The sequence below is a fragment of the Octopus sinensis genome, linkage group LG2 (assembly GCF_006345805.1).
Source record: "Octopus sinensis linkage group LG2, ASM634580v1, whole genome shotgun sequence".
In the NCBI taxonomy this organism is placed as follows: Eukaryota; Metazoa; Mollusca; class Cephalopoda; order Octopoda; family Octopodidae; genus Octopus; species Octopus sinensis.
In genome coordinates this window covers 161,517,981-161,538,444 of record NC_042998.1, presented here as the reverse complement: position 1 = coordinate 161,538,444, position 20,464 = coordinate 161,517,981, and the positions used below count along the sequence as shown (strand labels likewise).

Genomic DNA, 20,464 nt, shown 5'->3' with positions numbered 1-20,464 from the left:
CAACAGTCTCTGAATTTCAAACCAAACCCTTTACTAAATATATGAGTGTAGAGAGTTCTTTTTCTGTTGTCCATACCAGGGATATTTCTCTATTTGTTATTCTACTTCTGATGCCACTTCACTCCACTTGGATCAGAATATATTCACTATCCTTTATTAGTGTGAAATTATGATAATTCTTCATCTCCAAAATTTCAGACAATTTATGTTTATAATTTTTCTTTGACCTGGTCTTTTGTGTTTACGCTTGAAGTCTTTTCATCCCCATTAAACTTGGGCTCATATTTCAGAGTTCTTGTTTGTGTAGAGGGTGTGAAGCTGGAATAAAAAATTAACCATATAAAAGCAAATTTGAATGAATTATGTAATTAGAGCTTCTGATAGAGAATACATCCTTTGATTTATCTTTGATTCTTGTAAATACCATGTTTTAAGAAGAGAACCAGTTCCTTTTAAAATTTAATTAAGGTATGTAATTTATAGGAAGCAACTAAACAACCTTTTTAACACTAGTTTATAGTAATACTAGTATTTATAGTATTTTGTCTGTCGCTATGTTTTGAGTTCAAATTCCGCTATGGTCAACTTTGCCTTTCATCCTTTTGGGGTCGATAAATTAAGTACCAGTTACGCACTGGGGTCGATGTAATCGACCGGCCCCCCTCCCTCAAAATTTCGGGTCTTGTGCTTAGAGTAGAAAAGAATTTATAGTAATGCAGACACTAATTCATAATAGTGCTGACACTAAATCTGCATAAGTCAAAATACTAATAAAAGTCATATGTCCTTGTTTATTGACACTGGAATGTTGAAAGCTAAAGTCAATCCTAACAGGATTAGACTTTTGAGCATAAAGGGGTGAAATTAAGTTCCCTGACTGTTAGACCACAATTTTAAACCTTTAGCATTCAGATTAATTAGTCAAATGTAATGCTTAATGCTTTAGAATTAATCCCATTGTTTTGAATTAATCTTCCATTATCTTGTAGTTTCAAGATATCTATAAAATAATTGTTTATTTTAAGAAGTACATTGTAGGGTAGGTGAGAGAGGCTAGATCTAGCTGATTTGAACATTAAACAGGTAGAATATTTGAGCTGGATATGGCCAGTTTAGATGCTAAATCATTAGTAGCATTCACACAAAGCCTGTATCTCTTTGCATATACGTCTCTTTGCTAGAATTTATCAAATGTTTTTGCATTTCACTTATTTCAGTTTTTGCAAAATTTTTTAAAAAAATAAAGTTTCAGTACTTCCACTTCCTTAGTATCATGTTATATATTTTTATTTTTTAAAAAAAAGCATTTAGTAGGATTTATATATTTGATCCCATATTGATGTGATTTTATGTAGTTATGTAGACAGTAGAAAGGTTTTCTGATGTATTTTATAGTTAGTTCTCAGATACAGCCGTTTGATTACCTAAAATAGCCATAGAATTTGAACCCATTTCATCTGACTTTGTGTATTTAAATTATAATAAAGTGTTATTAGAATATTAAATGAAAAGTGAAAATGAGTGAATTCAATATTAATCAGATGAATATATTGGTTCATTTGTTTGAATATGTAGACTCTTCCTTTGTTTGAACATGTGGACTTGTGCTGGATATTAATAGTGTATAGTTGTATCTTATTCAATAAGTATAAATTAAGGTGTGTATATAATTTTCAAGAGCTGGTCAAATTGTAAGCAAATTAAACCCTAAGTTCACTGCCTTCTTTTTCAAACTGTTGGTATACTTTACATATCTAAATCTAAAGGGGTATTTAGTGGTGTTTAAGATATGAAATATGTATTTGCTCTTGATACATACTTTTAAGTTCTTAAGAAGGAATTAAATGATTTAATTAACCAATTAAACTTTAAAGCACAACTGTACATAGTAAATGAATTAAAGACAAAGTTTTTCATTTATGCTTAATGAATAATTTAGTGACACATGTATGTATATACATGTATGTATGAATATACATATGTGTGTATATATATGTGCGTGTGTGTATATGTATATATGTGTGTGTGTATGTATGTGTGTATGTATGTGTGTATATATGTATGTGTGTATATATATGTATGTATGTGTGTATATATATGTGTATGTGTGTATATATATATATATGTATGTGTGTATGTATATATGTGTATGTGTATATATATATATGTGTGTATGTGTGTATATATATATATGTGTGTATGTGTGTATATATATGTATGTGTATGTATATGTGTATGCATGTATATATATATATGTGTGTGTGTGTATGTGTATTTATATATGTGTGTGTGTGTATGTGTATTTATATATGTGTGTGTGTGTATATATATATATATATGTGTGTGTGTGTGTGTGAGAGAGAGAGAGAGAGAGAGAGAGCTGATGGAGGGAGAGAAAAGAATGCAGACATCTAAATTAGAATTTTGGATCAAGTAAATTTAATTCACCCAGTAAGATGCCAAGTTGTAATGAAATAGTGTGAAAACACAGAGAGGGTTTCAATGACATAGAAATTCTACTCTGCTGATGAAACCAGAAAAATAAATTGTCTGAAAGAAAAAATAACTCCAGAATTTGTGATAATGCTTTAATAAGAATTATTATTTTTCTTTTTGAATGCTGTTGTTTGTGTAGTGTATATACATATATGTGTCAGTGTATGGAAATATATACATGTACATGTATATATATATATATATATATATATATATATATATAGATATATACATACATACAAGCATATATATATATTATATATATATATATATATATATATATATATATATATACATGCACACACACACGCACAATGTATATAATGTTCATGTTTATGTAATATATATGAATATCAATAAGAAAATTATCTTATCACATGAGACATGGTTCACCATGTTTTATTTTATAGCCATAAGAAACTGAAGAAGATAGACAATTTTTTTAAAGGATACTATTTTAGTAATTTAGATTAGTCAACTTCAGGCTACCACAGCATTACTCGATATGAAATCTTTAGCAAAATAACAAACTGATAAGATTAAATTTACTTCATTTTATTCGAGTTGATAAACACAGGGCATGAATTCAGTATGTCAGTTTGTCAAAAAATTACAATAATTCATGGTTAAATACTTCTACAGAAAAATGTTCAGCTTTCCTAAAATTTAACAACTATACAACATTGGTGTAAATTATTCTAAGCCGTAGATCACTTGTAATCTATCTCTCATCTAGCTAGTTACTTCCATATTCCTCACTATCTGTCTAGCTACATGTCTCATACATTCACATGCAATCTTATACATCAACCAGACCACACAATTTCTCTGTTTTAAAAATTTTAATACGAAGAGAAGGGACAGTGCTCATAGCCTTTTGCAGGCCCTCCTAGGATTTATGAGATCCATGAGGTTAACGTTCTTCTGCTATTAAGGTATTCATGAACCACAAAGGAATTCCAGGGAGTTGCAGTTCTAAAAGAAGGATTAGTGACAAAAAAAGGGGATGATTTTCTTATGCCAACGCTACATAAAGTGCAGTTGGGCCAGTGCAATGTAAAATGCACTAATATCAATGCCATGTCAAATGCACTTGTGCTGGTGCTGTGTAAGGTGCACTTGTGCTGGTGCCACACAAAATTCACCCTTGTCAGTAGCACATAAAAAGCATCCACTACACTCTGTAAAGTGGCTGGCATTAGGAAAGGCATCCAGCCATAGAAACCATGCCTAAACAGACAATTGTAGTCTAGATAGCTCTCTGGCTTGCCAGCTCCAGTCAAACAATCCAACCCATGCCAGCATCGAAAATAGTGGTGGTGGTGGTGATATTGTAAGGAGAAAAAGCTTTTGTCTTGAGTGAGAATTACATACTTCTAGTTCATCAAATTGAGCAGGAGTTCTTGTGGAGGCAGTAAAAATAAATATGGATAAAATGTTTATAAATCACTAGGGATTTATGAGCTTTGGTTACATGAGGATTCTTAAATTTTGTTTCAAAAGTGCAAATGTGTGTCAGCTTATTCAATGGTTTTTTTGTTTATCTTCCATTTTGATAACTTTTAGTCTTTTGGAAGTATATCCCTCTACCATCTCAATGGATGCTATGTTTATGAATTTATTCTACATTACCTGCTGGCAAAATGTTTTTAAATGTATTTTTCCTTGTTAACCAGAGGGAAGGAAAAACACAAAAATAAACTTGTCACTTTTCTATGTAACAAATGCAGAAGGCGCAATGCATAAAAATGTAAAACTAATTCATTAATTTTTTTCAAAAGTTACATAGGATAAATCCATTGCAGGAACTCCAATAATAATGATTTCGAATTTTGGTACAAGGCCAGCAATTTTGGGGGGACGCATAAGTCGATTACATCAACCTCAGTACTCAACTGATATGGAAAGGATGAAAGGCAAAGTTGACCTCAGTGGAATTTGAATACAGAACGTAAAGACAAACGAAATACCACTAAGTATTTTGTGTTAACAATTCTTCCAGCTTGCTGTCTTAGGAACTCCAATAATACATATGGCCAGGGCTTCAAATTTTGGTACAACTACAACAGTTTTAAAGGAAGGGGAGCAATCAATTATATTGATCCCAATCTTCGATTAGTGCTAATTTTATCAACCCTGAGAGGATGAATGGCAAAGTTGACCTCAACAGAATTTGAACTCAGACCATAAAGAGTCAAAAGAAATACTATTAAGCATTCTCTCCAACATGCTAATGATTCTGCCAGCTCACTGCCATGATAATAACAATTATTTCAAATCTTGACAAAAGGCAACCGGTTTTATGGGGATTGGGTTAGGCAATTACAACAATTCCAATGTTCAACTGGCACTTTGATTATCGACCCCAAAATTATGAAATACAAAGTTGACCTTGCTGGGATTTGAACTCAGAATGTAAAGAGACAGAAGAAATGTCATGAGGCATTTTTAATCCAATGCTCTAACGATTCCGACAACCCTAAATAATAATAATAAGCCTACTTGTATTTATGTGATGTGACATAATGAACCACCTAATCAATAACATACATAGCTATGTATAGTAATGTGTAATGGTCAGTGTATAATGGGGTTGAAGTTTCATACCCGATGCTGACATATTATGTCATCGGAGTATGACACTGAATTCTATTTGCATAATGATTTGCGTCTTATTAGAAATCAATATTTTGAACGACGTATTTAATTTACTAAGTATTTCATTGACTCATAAGTTACCTATTTCATAGACTTTTGCATTAATGCTTTCATTTCTTAAGCTCTTTGACTTATACCCTTGGAACTTTCAGATTAAAAGACAGTTGAAACAATGCCAGCTGTATTGTAACACTGACTGAGATAATCACCTAATCACTTCTATATATACAGTATATGTATGCATATGTATGTGTATAGTATATTTATGTACATGCATATATATATGTATACAAACATACATACATACACATATATATATATATATATATATATATATATATATATATATATATACATACATACACACACACACACACACACATATATATAATCATAAGGAGACAGAGAATTTTGACAGTGACTTCAAAGTTATGACAAAGCTGGTGTTTCAGACTCAGTTTTAAATGCTGGCTTAGGCCAAACTTTGAAGCCCTTCTTACCAGTAGGAGGGTTAAAAAAGCTTATGTCACCGTTATAGTTATGTTGTTGAATGTTATGTTATTTATCTCCCATTGTCCCTGTACCTCAAGTTGAGAATAACTGCTGTTCTTCTTTACCTAGTACTCATACATGAGAACACTTCATTATTTGAGATCACTTCCAGTACCATTGATGTAAATCTCCTTGTTTTTAACATATGCACAACTGCACCATTCATTTCTGGACATGTTGTTACAGTTGTGTTTCAATTTCTTGTATTTCATGTGGATGGATGTGAAAAAGTTAATAGAAGCAGGGCTGTAGAGTAAACACTTATGTCTTTAACCCATTGTTGTTATGAGAATGTAGTTTGCTGTTACAGTCAGTGCCTTGCAGTATTGAGTATAATATTTTGAAGCACTGGCTGTTCTGAAGTTTAAAAGTCTAATGCAACATAACCTTCTGTCACTTGCAAGTGAGTATGGTTTGGTCTCACGTAACATCTAACATATACCACACTTTCACTAATTGTTTTGTAGCACCTATGTAGTTACAAGTGTACACCTTTTCTGATCCATCACCTTTGACCCAGTGGAGCATCAAGCACATGACAACTTGTAGAAGAGAGCTGTATCAGCAAATGATTTGAACTCATAATATCAAAGCTGACTGGAACTATGTGAAATGGTGTGTTTTGCTCAAAGTATAATACACCACCCAGTCCAGGAATCACCCCCCCCCAACCTTACTATCAAGGGTCAAATATATCTAGTCTCTAAGGTACATGCCTTCACATATTGATATATCTGGTTTGAAAAAGACATGCAATAATTGACTCAGTGTATCACACCTGCATGAGATAAACATTTTCATCAACTTCACAAAACTTTTTCATAATTTTAGTATTTCATTTATGGTCATATATTGGTTTACAGTTCTTATTTAACTTGTAGAATTTTATCAAGCTAGTGTTATGTCCAGCAACATTTCTTAGGTCAAAATGACTGGAATGAAATAACCACCAACTCAGTTTCTTATGTGTAATTCTGTCAGAAGAATCAAAATTAACGACATTGCTCATAGGTACTAAAACACCTGAAGGTGAGAGGAGAAAATTCTTGCAGAATTGTTATAATAAAATCATCATTAATAGTAAGGTCAGTTAATAATTGGTATGCTTGCAGCAGAATACATTTGGCACTAAGAGCTAAGTTAAATCTCACAACTGTCACAAGCACATCTTAGTGTTGTCACTTTGTGTGAAAGCAGACAATAACCAATGATGATTGTGTCAGGTATACTGGTGTTGGCCAATTCCATCTGTAAATCAGGCGATAATTGAAACTAGTGTTTCTCTTTGCCAGTTCATCCCCTGGCAACAGTAATGCATTTGTTGCTTCTGCTTAGTTATTTATATCTATTTACAATTACCACCCCTGTGTTAAAGTTTTAAAGTAAATTTACAAGTAATGTGTCGATGCATAAATAATTGCATTTAACCAAGTAAATAGAAAAATATATTGATACTTAGTGACAAAGATAAATGATTTCCTGATGACTAGAATGAAAGAATGTTGGGAACAAGAAACTAATTTAAAAGTCATAAAACAAGGAACTAATTTAAAAGTCAAAAAGCTGAGGACAGGTTTACTGGCAAAAGTTTTAATACTGAATATTTCAAATGACAATAAGGGAATTTATATAAATACCACAAGAGAACGATAGAATAATTTGTTTAAAGAGATTTTAATGGCTAAGTAATCAATTGTCATTGTTAATCCAGCTAGGGTGGTGGCATTTAGAGATTATTCCTAATCTGGGATTATTTGTACCAAAATGACAATGGACATATTTTAAATCTCAGGATTTTATCATTTTATTTCATCTATAAATATAATTAGTTTTCAGTTTAGCATTGGATTCATTGAGATTAAGATACCAGATAGCATTGGCTTTATCATGTACAATTAATTTTTTTTTATGGATTTTGTATTTATGAAAAGATTATTGATATTTTGACTTAATATATGTGGTAACAAGGTAAAGTATTTCTTTTCAATTTATGAGAATGAAAAATTTGGCATATTATAAAAGAAAACAAAAACCTTTTAATTAAAATTTTTTTTTAAATGATGATGAAGCAAATGTTGAATAGTTAATTAACTTAACTCCAGTATATTAGTATTTTTGCAATGTAAAATGACACATTTCCAGATTGTGTTGCTTTAATTACTCTTCTCTCTCTCTCTCTCTCTCTCTCTTTCTCTCTCCCCCATGTCATCAAAAATGAAATTAAACTAAAATTTAAAATGCTGAATTTAGAGAAAGAAACATCAGGTATACTGGGACTGATTTAACAAAATCAAATACCTTATATAATCTAATACTTATTTCATTGACCTTTTCACATTATTACCGTTTTAACTTCTGTTTTGTCATTGAAGTAAAATTAATAATAATAATAATAATAAGATAGATACAACCCTCTTAAGTACGAAATAGCCCGGCTATGAAAAATGAAGGTGAAGATAGTGCCAATTATTGATGGGTTCTTGGGAACAGTATCAGAAGGCATTAAGAGGAAAATAAAGGAAATTTAAATAGAGTGCCCAGTAAAACTGTTACAAAAGGTTTGCCTTCTTGGCATGGCCAGAATAATCAAGTAAGTATAATTAGATAGCTAGAAAAAACCAATAGCATGGTAGCGTGGGCTGCAGGTAATAAACCTGCTATGCATGCAAGAAACCAGAGCTCCAATAAAACATGTAATAAAGAGAAATAATAATAATAATAATGATAATAACAACAACAATAATAATAATAATAATTCTTTCTACTAAGGGTACAAGACTGGAATTTTTGGGGAAGGGTTAAGTCGATTACATCGACCCCAGTACTCAACTGGTAAGTATCTTATTGACCCCAAAAGAATGAAAAGCAAAGCCGACTTTAATGGAATTTGAACTCAGAATGTAAGGACAGATGACATACTGCTAAACATTTTGCCTAGTATGCTAACAATTCTACCAGCTCATCACCATAACAATGATAGATGCAATACCAGACACTGGCTCTCATGGCCTCTGATCTTAATTTATTAGAAGTGTTATCATGTACATGTTTGTCTTGGTTTAAAGGATGGGCTACAGTAAATATTCTGCTCAATACCACAGATTTGCTTGTCAGTTGCTTAACCCTAACCACTTGAGAATGACATTTAGTGACTGACTATATGAGCATCTCTGATGATGAGCAGAAGTAGTTGGGGAGCATCATGTGTTGAGAAGTCTTTGGGATTTGGATAACTCACCTCTGGAAACATGGGTGTTTCATTCAGCTTCCTTAAATACACCTTATTCAGGGACTTTTTGAATGGGATGAACTACTCGACCTGAAGAAAGAAAGAAAGAAAGAAAGATCAAGAAGGTAGATATAAATCAGGAACTGAAGAGAGAGATAAGCAGATTGTGGGGTTTTAGAAAAAGTGAAGCCTTACTAATTGTTGTTGGGGAAGGAGTTCAAAGGTTGGATGGAAAAGATTGGCTTGCAGAAGCATATAGAATACTAACAACTGGCCTGCTTTTAAGGAATGGCAAAGATCATTTGAACGTTCTTGGATGGTTGAGGTCACAAACTACAACTTATTCTATCACAGGGGTGAGATACAAAAATTTTGAAATGAATAAAAATAATAATAATAAATATAATAATAATAATAATAATAATGATTCCAAATTTTGGCACAAGACCAGCAATTTCTGAGTGGAGTGGTGGCTGCAGGGTAAATTGATTACAGTGTTCAACTGATACTTAATTTATTGACTCTGAAAGGATGAAAAGTAAAGTCAACCTTGGCAAAATTAGAAATCAGAATGTGAAGACGGATGAAATGCTGTGAAGCATTTTGCCTGGCATGCTAATGATTCTGCCAGCTGGTCACCTTCAATCATAGCAATAATAATAATAATAATAATAATAATAATAATAATAATAATAATAATAATAACATCTGAACAACTTTGGACCCCCATAACAACTGAAGAGGTCACCCAAGCACTGCAAAAACTAAGCAACTGGAAGGCACCTGGGCATGACAAGATCCCCAACTTCTGGTTGAAATATCTAACAGGAATGCACAAAAAGCTGGCTGAAAACTTTAACAGCATACTAGCAGAGCCAGAGACAATGCCGGAATGGCTCACGAAGGGGAAAACCATCTTAATTCCCAAATCAAATGAAACAACAAAACCAGAAAACTACAGACCAATAACCTGCCTCCCTACTATGTTCAAGGCATTTACTGCAGTGATATCGCAAAGGCTGAACAAGCACCTGGACGAAAACAAACTGTTCCCAGAAGAGCAGAAAGGATGCCGCAAAGGCTCATATGGCTGTAAAGATCAACTAATGATTAATAAAGCCGTAACTGAAGACAGCCACAGAAAGAAGAAAGGCCTCAGTATGGCCTGGATTGACTACAAAAAGGCGTTTGATAGCATCCCCCACACATGGATCCTCGAAACACTAGCCATTAACAAAGTAGCACCAACAATCATAAAATTCATAGAGCACTCTATGAATAAATGGCAAACAGTCCTACACCTCCAAACAAAAGAGGGACTCATGAAAACCAGACATCCCCATTAGAAGAGGAATATTCCAGGGAGACACGCTCTCTCCACTCCTTTTCTGCTTGGCACTGTCACCTCTATCTGATATGCTAAATAGAACTGGATGCGGATATAAATGTTACGGCAAAACGATCAGCCACCTTTTATATATGGATGACCTAAAACTATACGCTGCAAATGACAAACAGCTGGAAACACTATTAAAGACAGTTCATGGATTTACCAAAGAAATAGATATGAAATTTGGATTAGAAAAATGCGCCAAAGTAACTATGAAAAGAGGAAAACTAGTTAAGAGTAACAACATCACACTAGATAAAACCAATGAAATAAAAGAATTAGACCAAAGCCAAACTTACAAATACTTAGGAATCCAGGAACTAGATAAGACACAACACACACAAATGAAAGAGAAAATAAAAAAAGAATATTATAGACGAGTTAGATCAATACTAAAAACAGAGCTCAATGCTAAAAACAAGATAATAGGTATCAACACTTTAGCTGTCCCAGTTATAAGTTACAGCTACAATATCCTTAACTGGACACGAAATGAACTGTCCAAAATAGATAGGAAAACAAGAAAAATACTGACAGGATCTAGGATGCATCACCCAAAATCTGACATAGAAAGACTATATATACAACGTATAGAAGGTGGTAGAGGCCTTATACAGCTGGAAAACTACTATAAAATAACCACCATAGGACTGCAAAAATACCTACTTCAGAAGGAAGGAAAACTGATCCAGATAGCAGCAAAACACGAGCAAAACAAAAAACTGTTCTCAGTATTTAAGGAAGCTGACAAATACAAACAAGAAATCATACCACCTAATAAACACAAAGAAGAAGAAGATGATGAAGAAACAACAAAAGCTATAAAACAAATGAAATCCAAACTAAAATAGAACAGCAACGAGCCATGATAAAACGATGGCAAGAAAAGCCCCTTCATGGTAAATACTGGACTAAACTAAACGCAAAAGAAATAGACAAAGAAAAATCCCAGCAATGGTTGAGAAGCTCAGGACTCAAAGCAGAAACAGAGGGATTTTTAATTGCAGCACAAGACCAAAGCCTCCCCACCAGAAATTACCAAAAACATGTAATGAAAAGAAATATTACAAGTAACTGCAGAATATGTGGAGATGGACAAGAAACAATAAATCATATTATCTCTAGCTGCCCAGTCCTGGCTAAGAAGGAATATATTCACAGACATGACAGAGTTGGAACCTACATACATTGGAAGCTATGCCAACATTATGGAATAACAACAGAAAAAAGATGGTATAGGCACACACCAGAAAAGGTCACAGAAAACGAGAAAGCAACCATACTCTGGGATATGCCGATACACACAGATAGAGAAATTAAGGCCAACAGACCAGATATAGTTGTCAGAGATCATGAAGAAAAAAAATGCTTTCTAATTGATGTATCAATACCGGCAGATGACAACGTGTCTCTAAAAGAAATGGAGAAACTCTCAAAATACAAAGACCTGGAAATAGAGGTAACTAGAATGTGGAACCTGAAAACAGAAATAATTCCTATCATAGTAGGTGCATTAGGCATGATAAAAAAATATTCAGACAAATACATAACAAAAACACCAGGACTTACAAACACATATAACATACAGAAAATTGCACTACTAGGCACTGCACACATCCTACGCAGAACACTTTCCATACAATAACCATCAGAGCATCACAACAAATCACAGCACATACCCAAGGCACACAGAGCTGCGCTCGGTAGTGAAGTGAAAGCACGCTATAAAAATAAAACTACTGAATAATAATAATAATAATGAGAATTATAATGATAATAATGAAAATAATAACAAATAGAAAGTGCCAGGTGATTAACTTTACAATCCCAAATGATGAGAAAGTCAATAAGAGAAGTATAGAGAAAATAGCAAAGTACCAGGACCTAGCCATTGAGTTACATTGGAAACATAAGTAAAATGTATCCCTGTAATTGTAGGTGCATTAGGAACTATCCCTAAAGATTTGAACAGACAGAGGAAGTAGGTATAAAACCTAGTTTAGTGTTATTAGAGACAGCTAGAACACTTAGTCTAACCTGTTGTGCATATCTGAAATAATAATAATAATAATAATAATAATAATAATAACCATCAGAGCATCACAACAAATCACAGCACATACCTAAGGCACACAGAGCTACGCTCGGTAGTGAAGTGAAAGCACGCTATAAAAATAAAACTACTGAATAATAATAATAATAGTGGAGACACGTGGCTTAGTGGTTAGGGTGTCAGCATCATAATCATAAGATTGTGGTTTCAATTCCTGGACCAGGCGACGTGTTGTGTTCTTGAGAAAAACACTTCATTTCCTGTTGCTCCAGTCCACTCAGCTGGCAAAAATGAGTAACCCTGTGATGGACAGGCATCCTGTCCAGCTGGGGAACACATACGCCATTGAAACCAGGCCCATGAGCCTGGCTAGGCTTTGAAAAGGGTGCATTTATTTTATTTTTTTATATAATAACAATAATAATAATAATAATAATAATAAGAGTAATAATAGTAATAATAATAATAATAATAATAATAATAATAATAAAGACTGGTCTTACTATCGAGGCAAGAAGACCAGATATGATTATACGGGATAAAATAAACAGTATAAGGTCATAGACTTTGCAACTCACTGAGATAACAGAGTCAATACCAGAGAAATTTTTAAAATTGAGAAATGTTAGAATGTAGCCAGAGAATTGAAGAGACTTAGGAAGACTAAGACAACAATTATTCCTATGATAATTGGTGAACTAGGCACAAAATCCAAAATACTATATAAAAGACTGAAAGATATTGGAACAGAGACTCACATTGTTGGTCTGCAGAAAAGTAGCATTTATAAGAATCCTAAGAAGGATTCTTGAGGTTTGAGGAGACTTGTCACCAAACCTCAAGATAGCATCCCAGCTGATTAATGCGATAATGATGATTTGGTGGAAGTGGCTAATCAATTACATCAATCCCAGTGCTCAACTGGTACTTATTTTATAAACCCCAAAATGATGAAAGGCAAGTCAGTCTTAGATGAATTTGAACTCAGAACGTAAAGACAAATGAAAGGCTGCTAAGCATTTTGTCCAGCATGCTAATGATTCTGCCAACTCTCTCTTTACTCTTTTACTCTTATACTTGTTTCAGTCATTTGACTGTGGCCATGCTGGAGCACTGCCTTTAATCGAGCAAATCGATTAAAGGCAGTACTTATTCTATCAGTCTCTTTTGCCGAACTGCTAAGTTACAGGGACATAAACACACCAGCATCGGTTGTCAAGTGATGTTGGGGGACAAACACAGACACACAAACACACACACAAACATACACACACACATATATACATATACATATATACGACAGGCTTCTTTCATGTTCCATCTACCAAATCCACTCACAAGGCTTTGGTTGGCCTGAGGCTGTAGTAGAAGACACTTGCCCAAGGTGTCACACAGTGGGACTGAACCCAGAACCATGTGGTTTGCAAGCAAGCTACTTACCACACAGCCACTCCTATGCCTATACGTCAACTCAATAATAATAATTGTAGCAAATTCTGGCACAAGGCCAGCAATCTTGTGGGAGTTAGTAAGTCAATTACATCAAACCCAGGGTTCAATTGGTACTTATTTTATTGATTCTAAAAGGATGAAAGGCAAACTCAACCCATGTGGCATTTGAATTCAGAATGAGGAGTCAGAAGAAATGCCACTAAGCATTGTTCCCAGTACAGTTAACGATTCTGCCAGCTCGCCACCTTAATAACAACAGCAATAATAATAATTTCAAATTTTGGCACAAGGCCAGCAATTTCGGGGTAGAGAGTAAATCAATTACACCAATCCCCAGTGCTCAACTGGTGCTTGTCATTCTTTTTGTCTTCTTTTCAATCACTAGAACATCTATGATACAGCAACATCTGATGAGAGGTATTCCAGCAACGGAGATACCATCTTTCTTTTAAGACATACTCTAAAACCACTTTATTCAATTTGTACTCCTGTAAGATGGAAGAGTGAGATTTGAGAAAAATTAGTTAAAATTTACTGTAGTTGATTTTAACAGGAACAGCAATTTTGTAAGGATCACCCTCCATTTTTTTCTTTTAATAGTCTTTCAAATTGCCATTGTCTTGTCTGTCTTATCAGAAAAACAATTATTTTCTCTGAACATCAGTGGAGGTATGTTTGATTCAATGTAAAATGAGAATAACTAGCTTTTTTGCTATTTTTATTATTTGCATTATTATCGACAAATAAAATCAAAACTTAACTCAACTTCAACTTCAGGGACACCAAACAGTATGCAATACTTCACAACTGAACAATTAGCACAGTAATATACATACATACATACATACATACATACATACATACATACATACATACATACATACATACATGTATGTATATATATTAGATAGATATCATCATCATTTAACGTCTGTTTTCCATGCTGGCATGGGTTGGATGGTATGAGAAGTGCAAGCAAACTAAAGGAATTGTGCCACTTCTATTGTTTGTTCTGGGGATGGTTCCTATAAGTAGATGCCAAATGCCAACCATTTTACAGAGTGTACTTAGAGCTTTTTACCATGAAAACAGCACTGGTGGGGTCAAAAAGCAACTTGCATGACAAAGTCCCCCTTGATTTAAGTGAGTAACATTGAGGAAGTGGCTTTGTGCCAATTGATAAGAGGCAAAAAGAATAATAAAGGGATATAATGATACCCCAGTTGGAGAAGCAGGGAAAAGACGACAAATCTAGAAAGATAGAAATGCAGAGATGGAGAGCATGAGAATGAAATATATATACATATATGTGTATATATATATTGATCGCTAGCCAACAAACCTTTTTTTTTTTTTTCTCTCTGTTTATATCTGTGCTCTTTTCTGTTGAAGAGCATAGGCTCGAAATGTAAAAGACTTCCTCACATCCCAAGCATTAAACCAATACATCTGTTTGTTGTTTACACACCCATCTTCATGTTTTGTTTTCTTTATTTTTTGTAATTCCAACTATATACGAGGGACGTTCAATAAGTAATGCCTCTGACCCACTTGCAGTTGCTTGATCTATAGATTACATGGCAAATTACAGCTCCGAACTAATTGTGGTTTCTGATTTACAGGTGTTTGAACTGAGTCAAGTGTGAAATGGAGCCTGTTGAGTGTCGAGCAGTGATCCGGTTTTTGTATTTGAAAGGATGCACACCACGGGAGACTTTTGATGAAATGAAAGTAACTTATGGTGATGATGCCCCATCATATGACCTTGTAAAACGCTGGCATCGTGAATTCAAACATGGTCGGAACTCTGTGGAAACAGCTCCCAGATCTGGTCGCCCCCCACCTTCTGCCATCGATGAGGCATCTGTCCGTCAAGTTGAGGCTGCCATTTTGGAAGATCGACGCATAACTATTCGCCAAATAGCCCATGAGGTCAAGATTAGTACCGGGTCTGTGGAAACTATCATTCATGACCATTTGCATATGCAAAAGGTGTCTGCCAGATGGATTCCCAGGTTGCTCACACCTTTCCAGAAGCAAGAACGCGTCGAGTGCTCGAGGATGAATTTGGAGATGTGCCCAGAAGATGAGTCAAAATTTTTCAAAAGACTGATTACACAGGATGAAACCTGGGTCTATCACTATGATCCAGAGACCAAAGCCCAGTCAATGCAGTGGAAGCACCGTGACTCACCTCCTCCAAAGAGGAGGTCATGCTCAGTCTTCTGGGACCAGGACGGAGTAGTGATGACAGATTTCCTGGCAAAGGGTACCACAATTACAGGAGCCTATTATGCTTCACTTTTGACGAGGAAATTAAGAGAAGCTATCAAAATCAAGAGGCGGGGCAAGATCAGCAAAGGCATCCTCCTCCTGCAGGACAACGCTCCAGTCCACAACTCGCGTGTTGCCAGATCAGAAGCACAGGCATGCGGCTATGAACTGCTCCCCCATCCCCTACTCTTCTGACCTTGCACCCTCTGATTTTCACCTCTTCCCAGCCATGAAGTTTTTGAAAGGAAAGCGTTTCCCAGATGATGCAGCCTTGATTTCTGAAGTCACGTCGTGGTTGGAGGACCAAGCTGGGGTCTTCTACAAAATCGGTCTCCAGAGCTGCATCAAACGATGGGAGAAATGCGTAACTCTGGGTGGTTCCTATGTAGAAAAAGACTAATAACTGTGCCAAGTTTCGTTGCTCTACTGCTATGGGAAGTGGGCCAGGGGCATTACTTATTGAACGCCCCTCGTATATGTATATATATATATATATATAAATATACATATACATATACATGTATAAGGAGAAAAACAATTAGTCTTAAATCTCTGAATGAGAAATAAGTAGTAACAGTACTACAGAGTAAAGTCTATTTGCCAAAGTAAAGTGGTAGTCTTGATTAGGACCTTGAACAAGAGAGCTAATGTCCCCACTCAGCCTTATATATATATATATATATATATATTACCCGGCATTGCCTGGGTTACTGCTGTCCTTATTCAGATTAGTAAACAAGAAATATAAAGATATAGTTTATTGTCATGATTATATCTAAATATCTATATTTTATTTTAAAATATCCAAATTGTAATCATAATAGAATTTTGAACTGAAAATCTGTCAATCTTGAAGCACCTCAGGTTAAACAATATTCATTGTGTACTTTTTTGTTAGTGTCCAAATGAATAAATTGTTGCAACTTTGAACCCATGAGCAGCCAACATAGTGTTGGCCATGAGAGAAGTATGTATTAGAGAGATGAAGTCCAAATACTTTGAGGGATTGACCCTGAGATTTGTTTACTGAAATACCAATACTTAGTTTGACTGGAAACTGAAGCCTCTTAAATTCAAATGGAACATCTGTAGGTATGAGAAAAAAATTTTGGAATAAAGACATTTTTCTTCTTTGTGACTACTTTTTATGATTGTTTCATGTAGGGCATGGAGATTCATGGAAGTAACAATTAAGCAAGTTCCATTACACAGGCGAGGTGGGTCAAGATTCTTAAGTAACATAATGGGAGCATCCAGCTTTAGTGTCAAGTTATGTGGTGGCAACCCAGTAGGTTTAAATGTATTCAGAAATTCAGCAGAGTATTGAAGAGCCTGGTCTTGATCGAATGTTGTACGAAATGATGGAAAAGTCATTTCTGGTGCATCTATTAACTTTTGAAGAAGTTTATGATTGAGTTTATCAACCATTTCATTAGTTGGAGCCAGTATAGGTCTTTCACATAGCCAGTTTACATGTGTCTAATTGGCAACCATACATACACTCTCACATACAATGACACACATTCTCTCACATACACTCACGTACACATACTAAGACACACTCAGGGACACACTCTCATATACAAAATGTGTTGTCGTTGTGGTATAACATGTCCTTTACAATCTTGTACATATCAAACTTGCAAACACACACACATTCACAGACACATACACACTCATATACAAAATGTGTTATCATCGTCGTCATCATGGTATAAAATGTCCTTTACTATAATTGACTATAGAAAGATTATTTTAGATAAAATGTTACACTGTTTTAACCCAAATAAAAATTACATGTTAATACTTGTGGGATTTAATACTGTTACCTTGTAAAATTTGACTTGATTTGGTGCAGCCACTTGAGAATGCATTGGGAATAGACAGACAAAGAAAGAATTTCATATATATATATATATATATATATATATATATACATCCTTATACATGTATTTATATACATATACATACATACACATATATATAAATATATATATACATATATCAATATATGTATGTATATGTATGTATATATATATATAAACATACATAAATATTATATACATATATTTATGTACGTGTGTGTGGTGTGTATGTGTGTGTGTGTGTGCGCGCGCGCATGTGTGTGTGTGTAATAAAAATCAAGTTTATATCATGTAATAAATATGACAACTCAGATCTAAATTTTTTGAACTTCCTGGAGAAATTTAAGCTTACTTTGTTTAGCAAAATTTTCATGAATAAATAAAAAGAAAATACCAATATCTATGTGAAATTACTGTTTGATGCAAGATATTTGCATATAATATTGCAAGATATATAAGAACTTCACTAAAATTTGACAAGAGACAACTTTTCTGATAATAATTTATCTTATAAGTTCTGAAGATTAGATTTGTTTTATTCTTTTATTAGGTAAAACAAAAAAAACGTATTCTAGCAAGAGCATTTTCTGTAGTCGATCATTAAAATGTCTTTATTCATGACTGGTGCCAAAAACCTGAAGCAATATTTGCAAGAAATTATCTTCTGTAATTTTTTTTTATTTATTGTTTTTTAACTTCAACCATGCTTTCTATGATGTCTTCATTATATAAGTCTTGCCACTTGCTAAAGTTTTTCAAGTCACTTCTGATTAGTGTTCATATAAGAAACAATGGATTAAAGTTATTTAGAAAGACAATTACTAATATGCATATTTAACTAATTCCCTGAGCTATATTGCAATATCCCATACCAACAGATAAGATGATTCTGTTGAAGATTTTACCATTATACAATACTGATTTCTTTCAGTTCTTAATCATATATCACATAAATAGCATAGTGTAATTATAAAGTTGAAGAAGCATCGTAATCTCTCAAGTAATATGTAAGTGAAATAACAAATATGAGATCTGATCAAAAAGTATCAGGACTGTTGCTATGGTAACAGGGTTAAAGTAAACGGAGTGAAGCTGCTTGGAACAGACTGACCCTGAACACTGTCACTCATGCTAAGTTATAATGTTCTCACTCACTTCTGTTATTTAGAGCAGGGTTTGGAAGTAAAGTGTGTAGAGTGTGGTTGTCTCAACCACACCACAGAGGTTCTATCAGTGACCATAGCAGAGAAAATTCATCAACAAGATTTCTAGATGTTGATGAAATGCAAAAGGGCAGCTACTATCCCAAAAAATGAGTTCCAGGAATGCATCCATCAATGGAAAGGATGCAGGATAAAGTGTGTGGCTTCAGAAGGGGACTACTGAAGTCAAGGATTATGGCAACATTGACCAACTAAAACAAGGAGACCATCCAGAAGAGTTGAAGGAGATGTCGGCTGGAGGCATTGAAGCCAATGGCGATTTTATTGAGTAAATTTACTCTTTAGTATTTCAAGATATTTTTATGTGATTTTCGTAAATATATCTATTAAAATGAGATGTCAGTGTTATTTTCATTTTTGTGTAATTTAGATGACAATATATTCACTGCACCCTGTATATGTGTGTGTAATCTCAAATTTTATTTAATTTGCTTTTTGTGGGAAGGAATGTTTCAACGAAGTCGTGTCTTGCCTTGATCTTCGAAACGCAGAGTAGATGAAACAGAGGCGACTGAAGAAGGGGAATTTTCCTTGTGTTCTATGTTCTGTACTCTATTTTTTCGTTGGTTTTGTGTTTATCTTTTCGTTTCTCATTGTGTTCAACGTTTTTTTGGTGTCCTTTACCCATATATGCATGTATATATACATGTAGATGTAGGTACGTACATATATGTATGTATATATGCATATGTTTTATTTATTAATTTGTTAATATGTGTGTTTGTATACGAGGTCTGATCAATAAGTATCCAGACTATTGCCATAGTAAAGCACATAAAGTGAGGCCACTTGGCACAGATGACTTCGAACCCCCGCTATGCATGCACACTAAGTTTTGATGTTGTGGTACACTTTCGCTGTTTACAGTAGTGCTTGGAAGGAAGGTGTGTAGTGTGTGATTGTTGCATTAACCATGACAGAGAAAGTTGTAATGGCGACACCTGCTCAGAGGTCGGTGCAAAGTTGCAGAAAGTGTTTGGAAAGGAGTGTATGAGCTGCACACGTGTGAACAAGTGATTCAGACGTTTCCAAGATGGCCGAAAAAATGTCAATATTGACGAACATTCTGGGAGATGCACAACCAGTAGGACTGAGAAGAACATTGCAGATATGCATGCAGATGTGACGGGAAATTGTTGAATCACCATCCTTGAGTTATCAGAGGATGTGCAGATTAGTTACAGTTCAGTTCATTATCACTGAAGATTTGGGTATGAGATGCATATCTGCCAAGTTTGTGCCAAAACTGCTTTCAGCTGACCAAAAAGACAC

General features: G+C 34.3%; 2 long non-coding RNA genes across 2 annotated transcripts in view; one reads left to right on the top strand and one right to left on the bottom strand.

The window, feature by feature from the left end:
• LOC118762086 overlaps window positions 1-2,931 on the bottom strand; it is a 22,914-nt gene extending 19,983 nt beyond the window's left edge. The window contains exon 1 of the long non-coding RNA XR_004997862.1: window positions 2,918-2,931. This is a non-coding gene — a long non-coding RNA (uncharacterized LOC118762086). The remainder of the gene's footprint in view (window positions 1-2,917) is intronic.
• The window catches only part of LOC118762085, a 25,570-nt gene extending 5,106 nt beyond the window's left edge, over window positions 1-20,464 (top strand). Inside the window, exons 2-3 of the long non-coding RNA XR_004997861.1 lie at window positions 13,152-13,155; window positions 20,291-20,464. This is a non-coding gene — a long non-coding RNA (uncharacterized LOC118762085). The remainder of the gene's footprint in view (window positions 1-13,151; window positions 13,156-20,290) is intronic.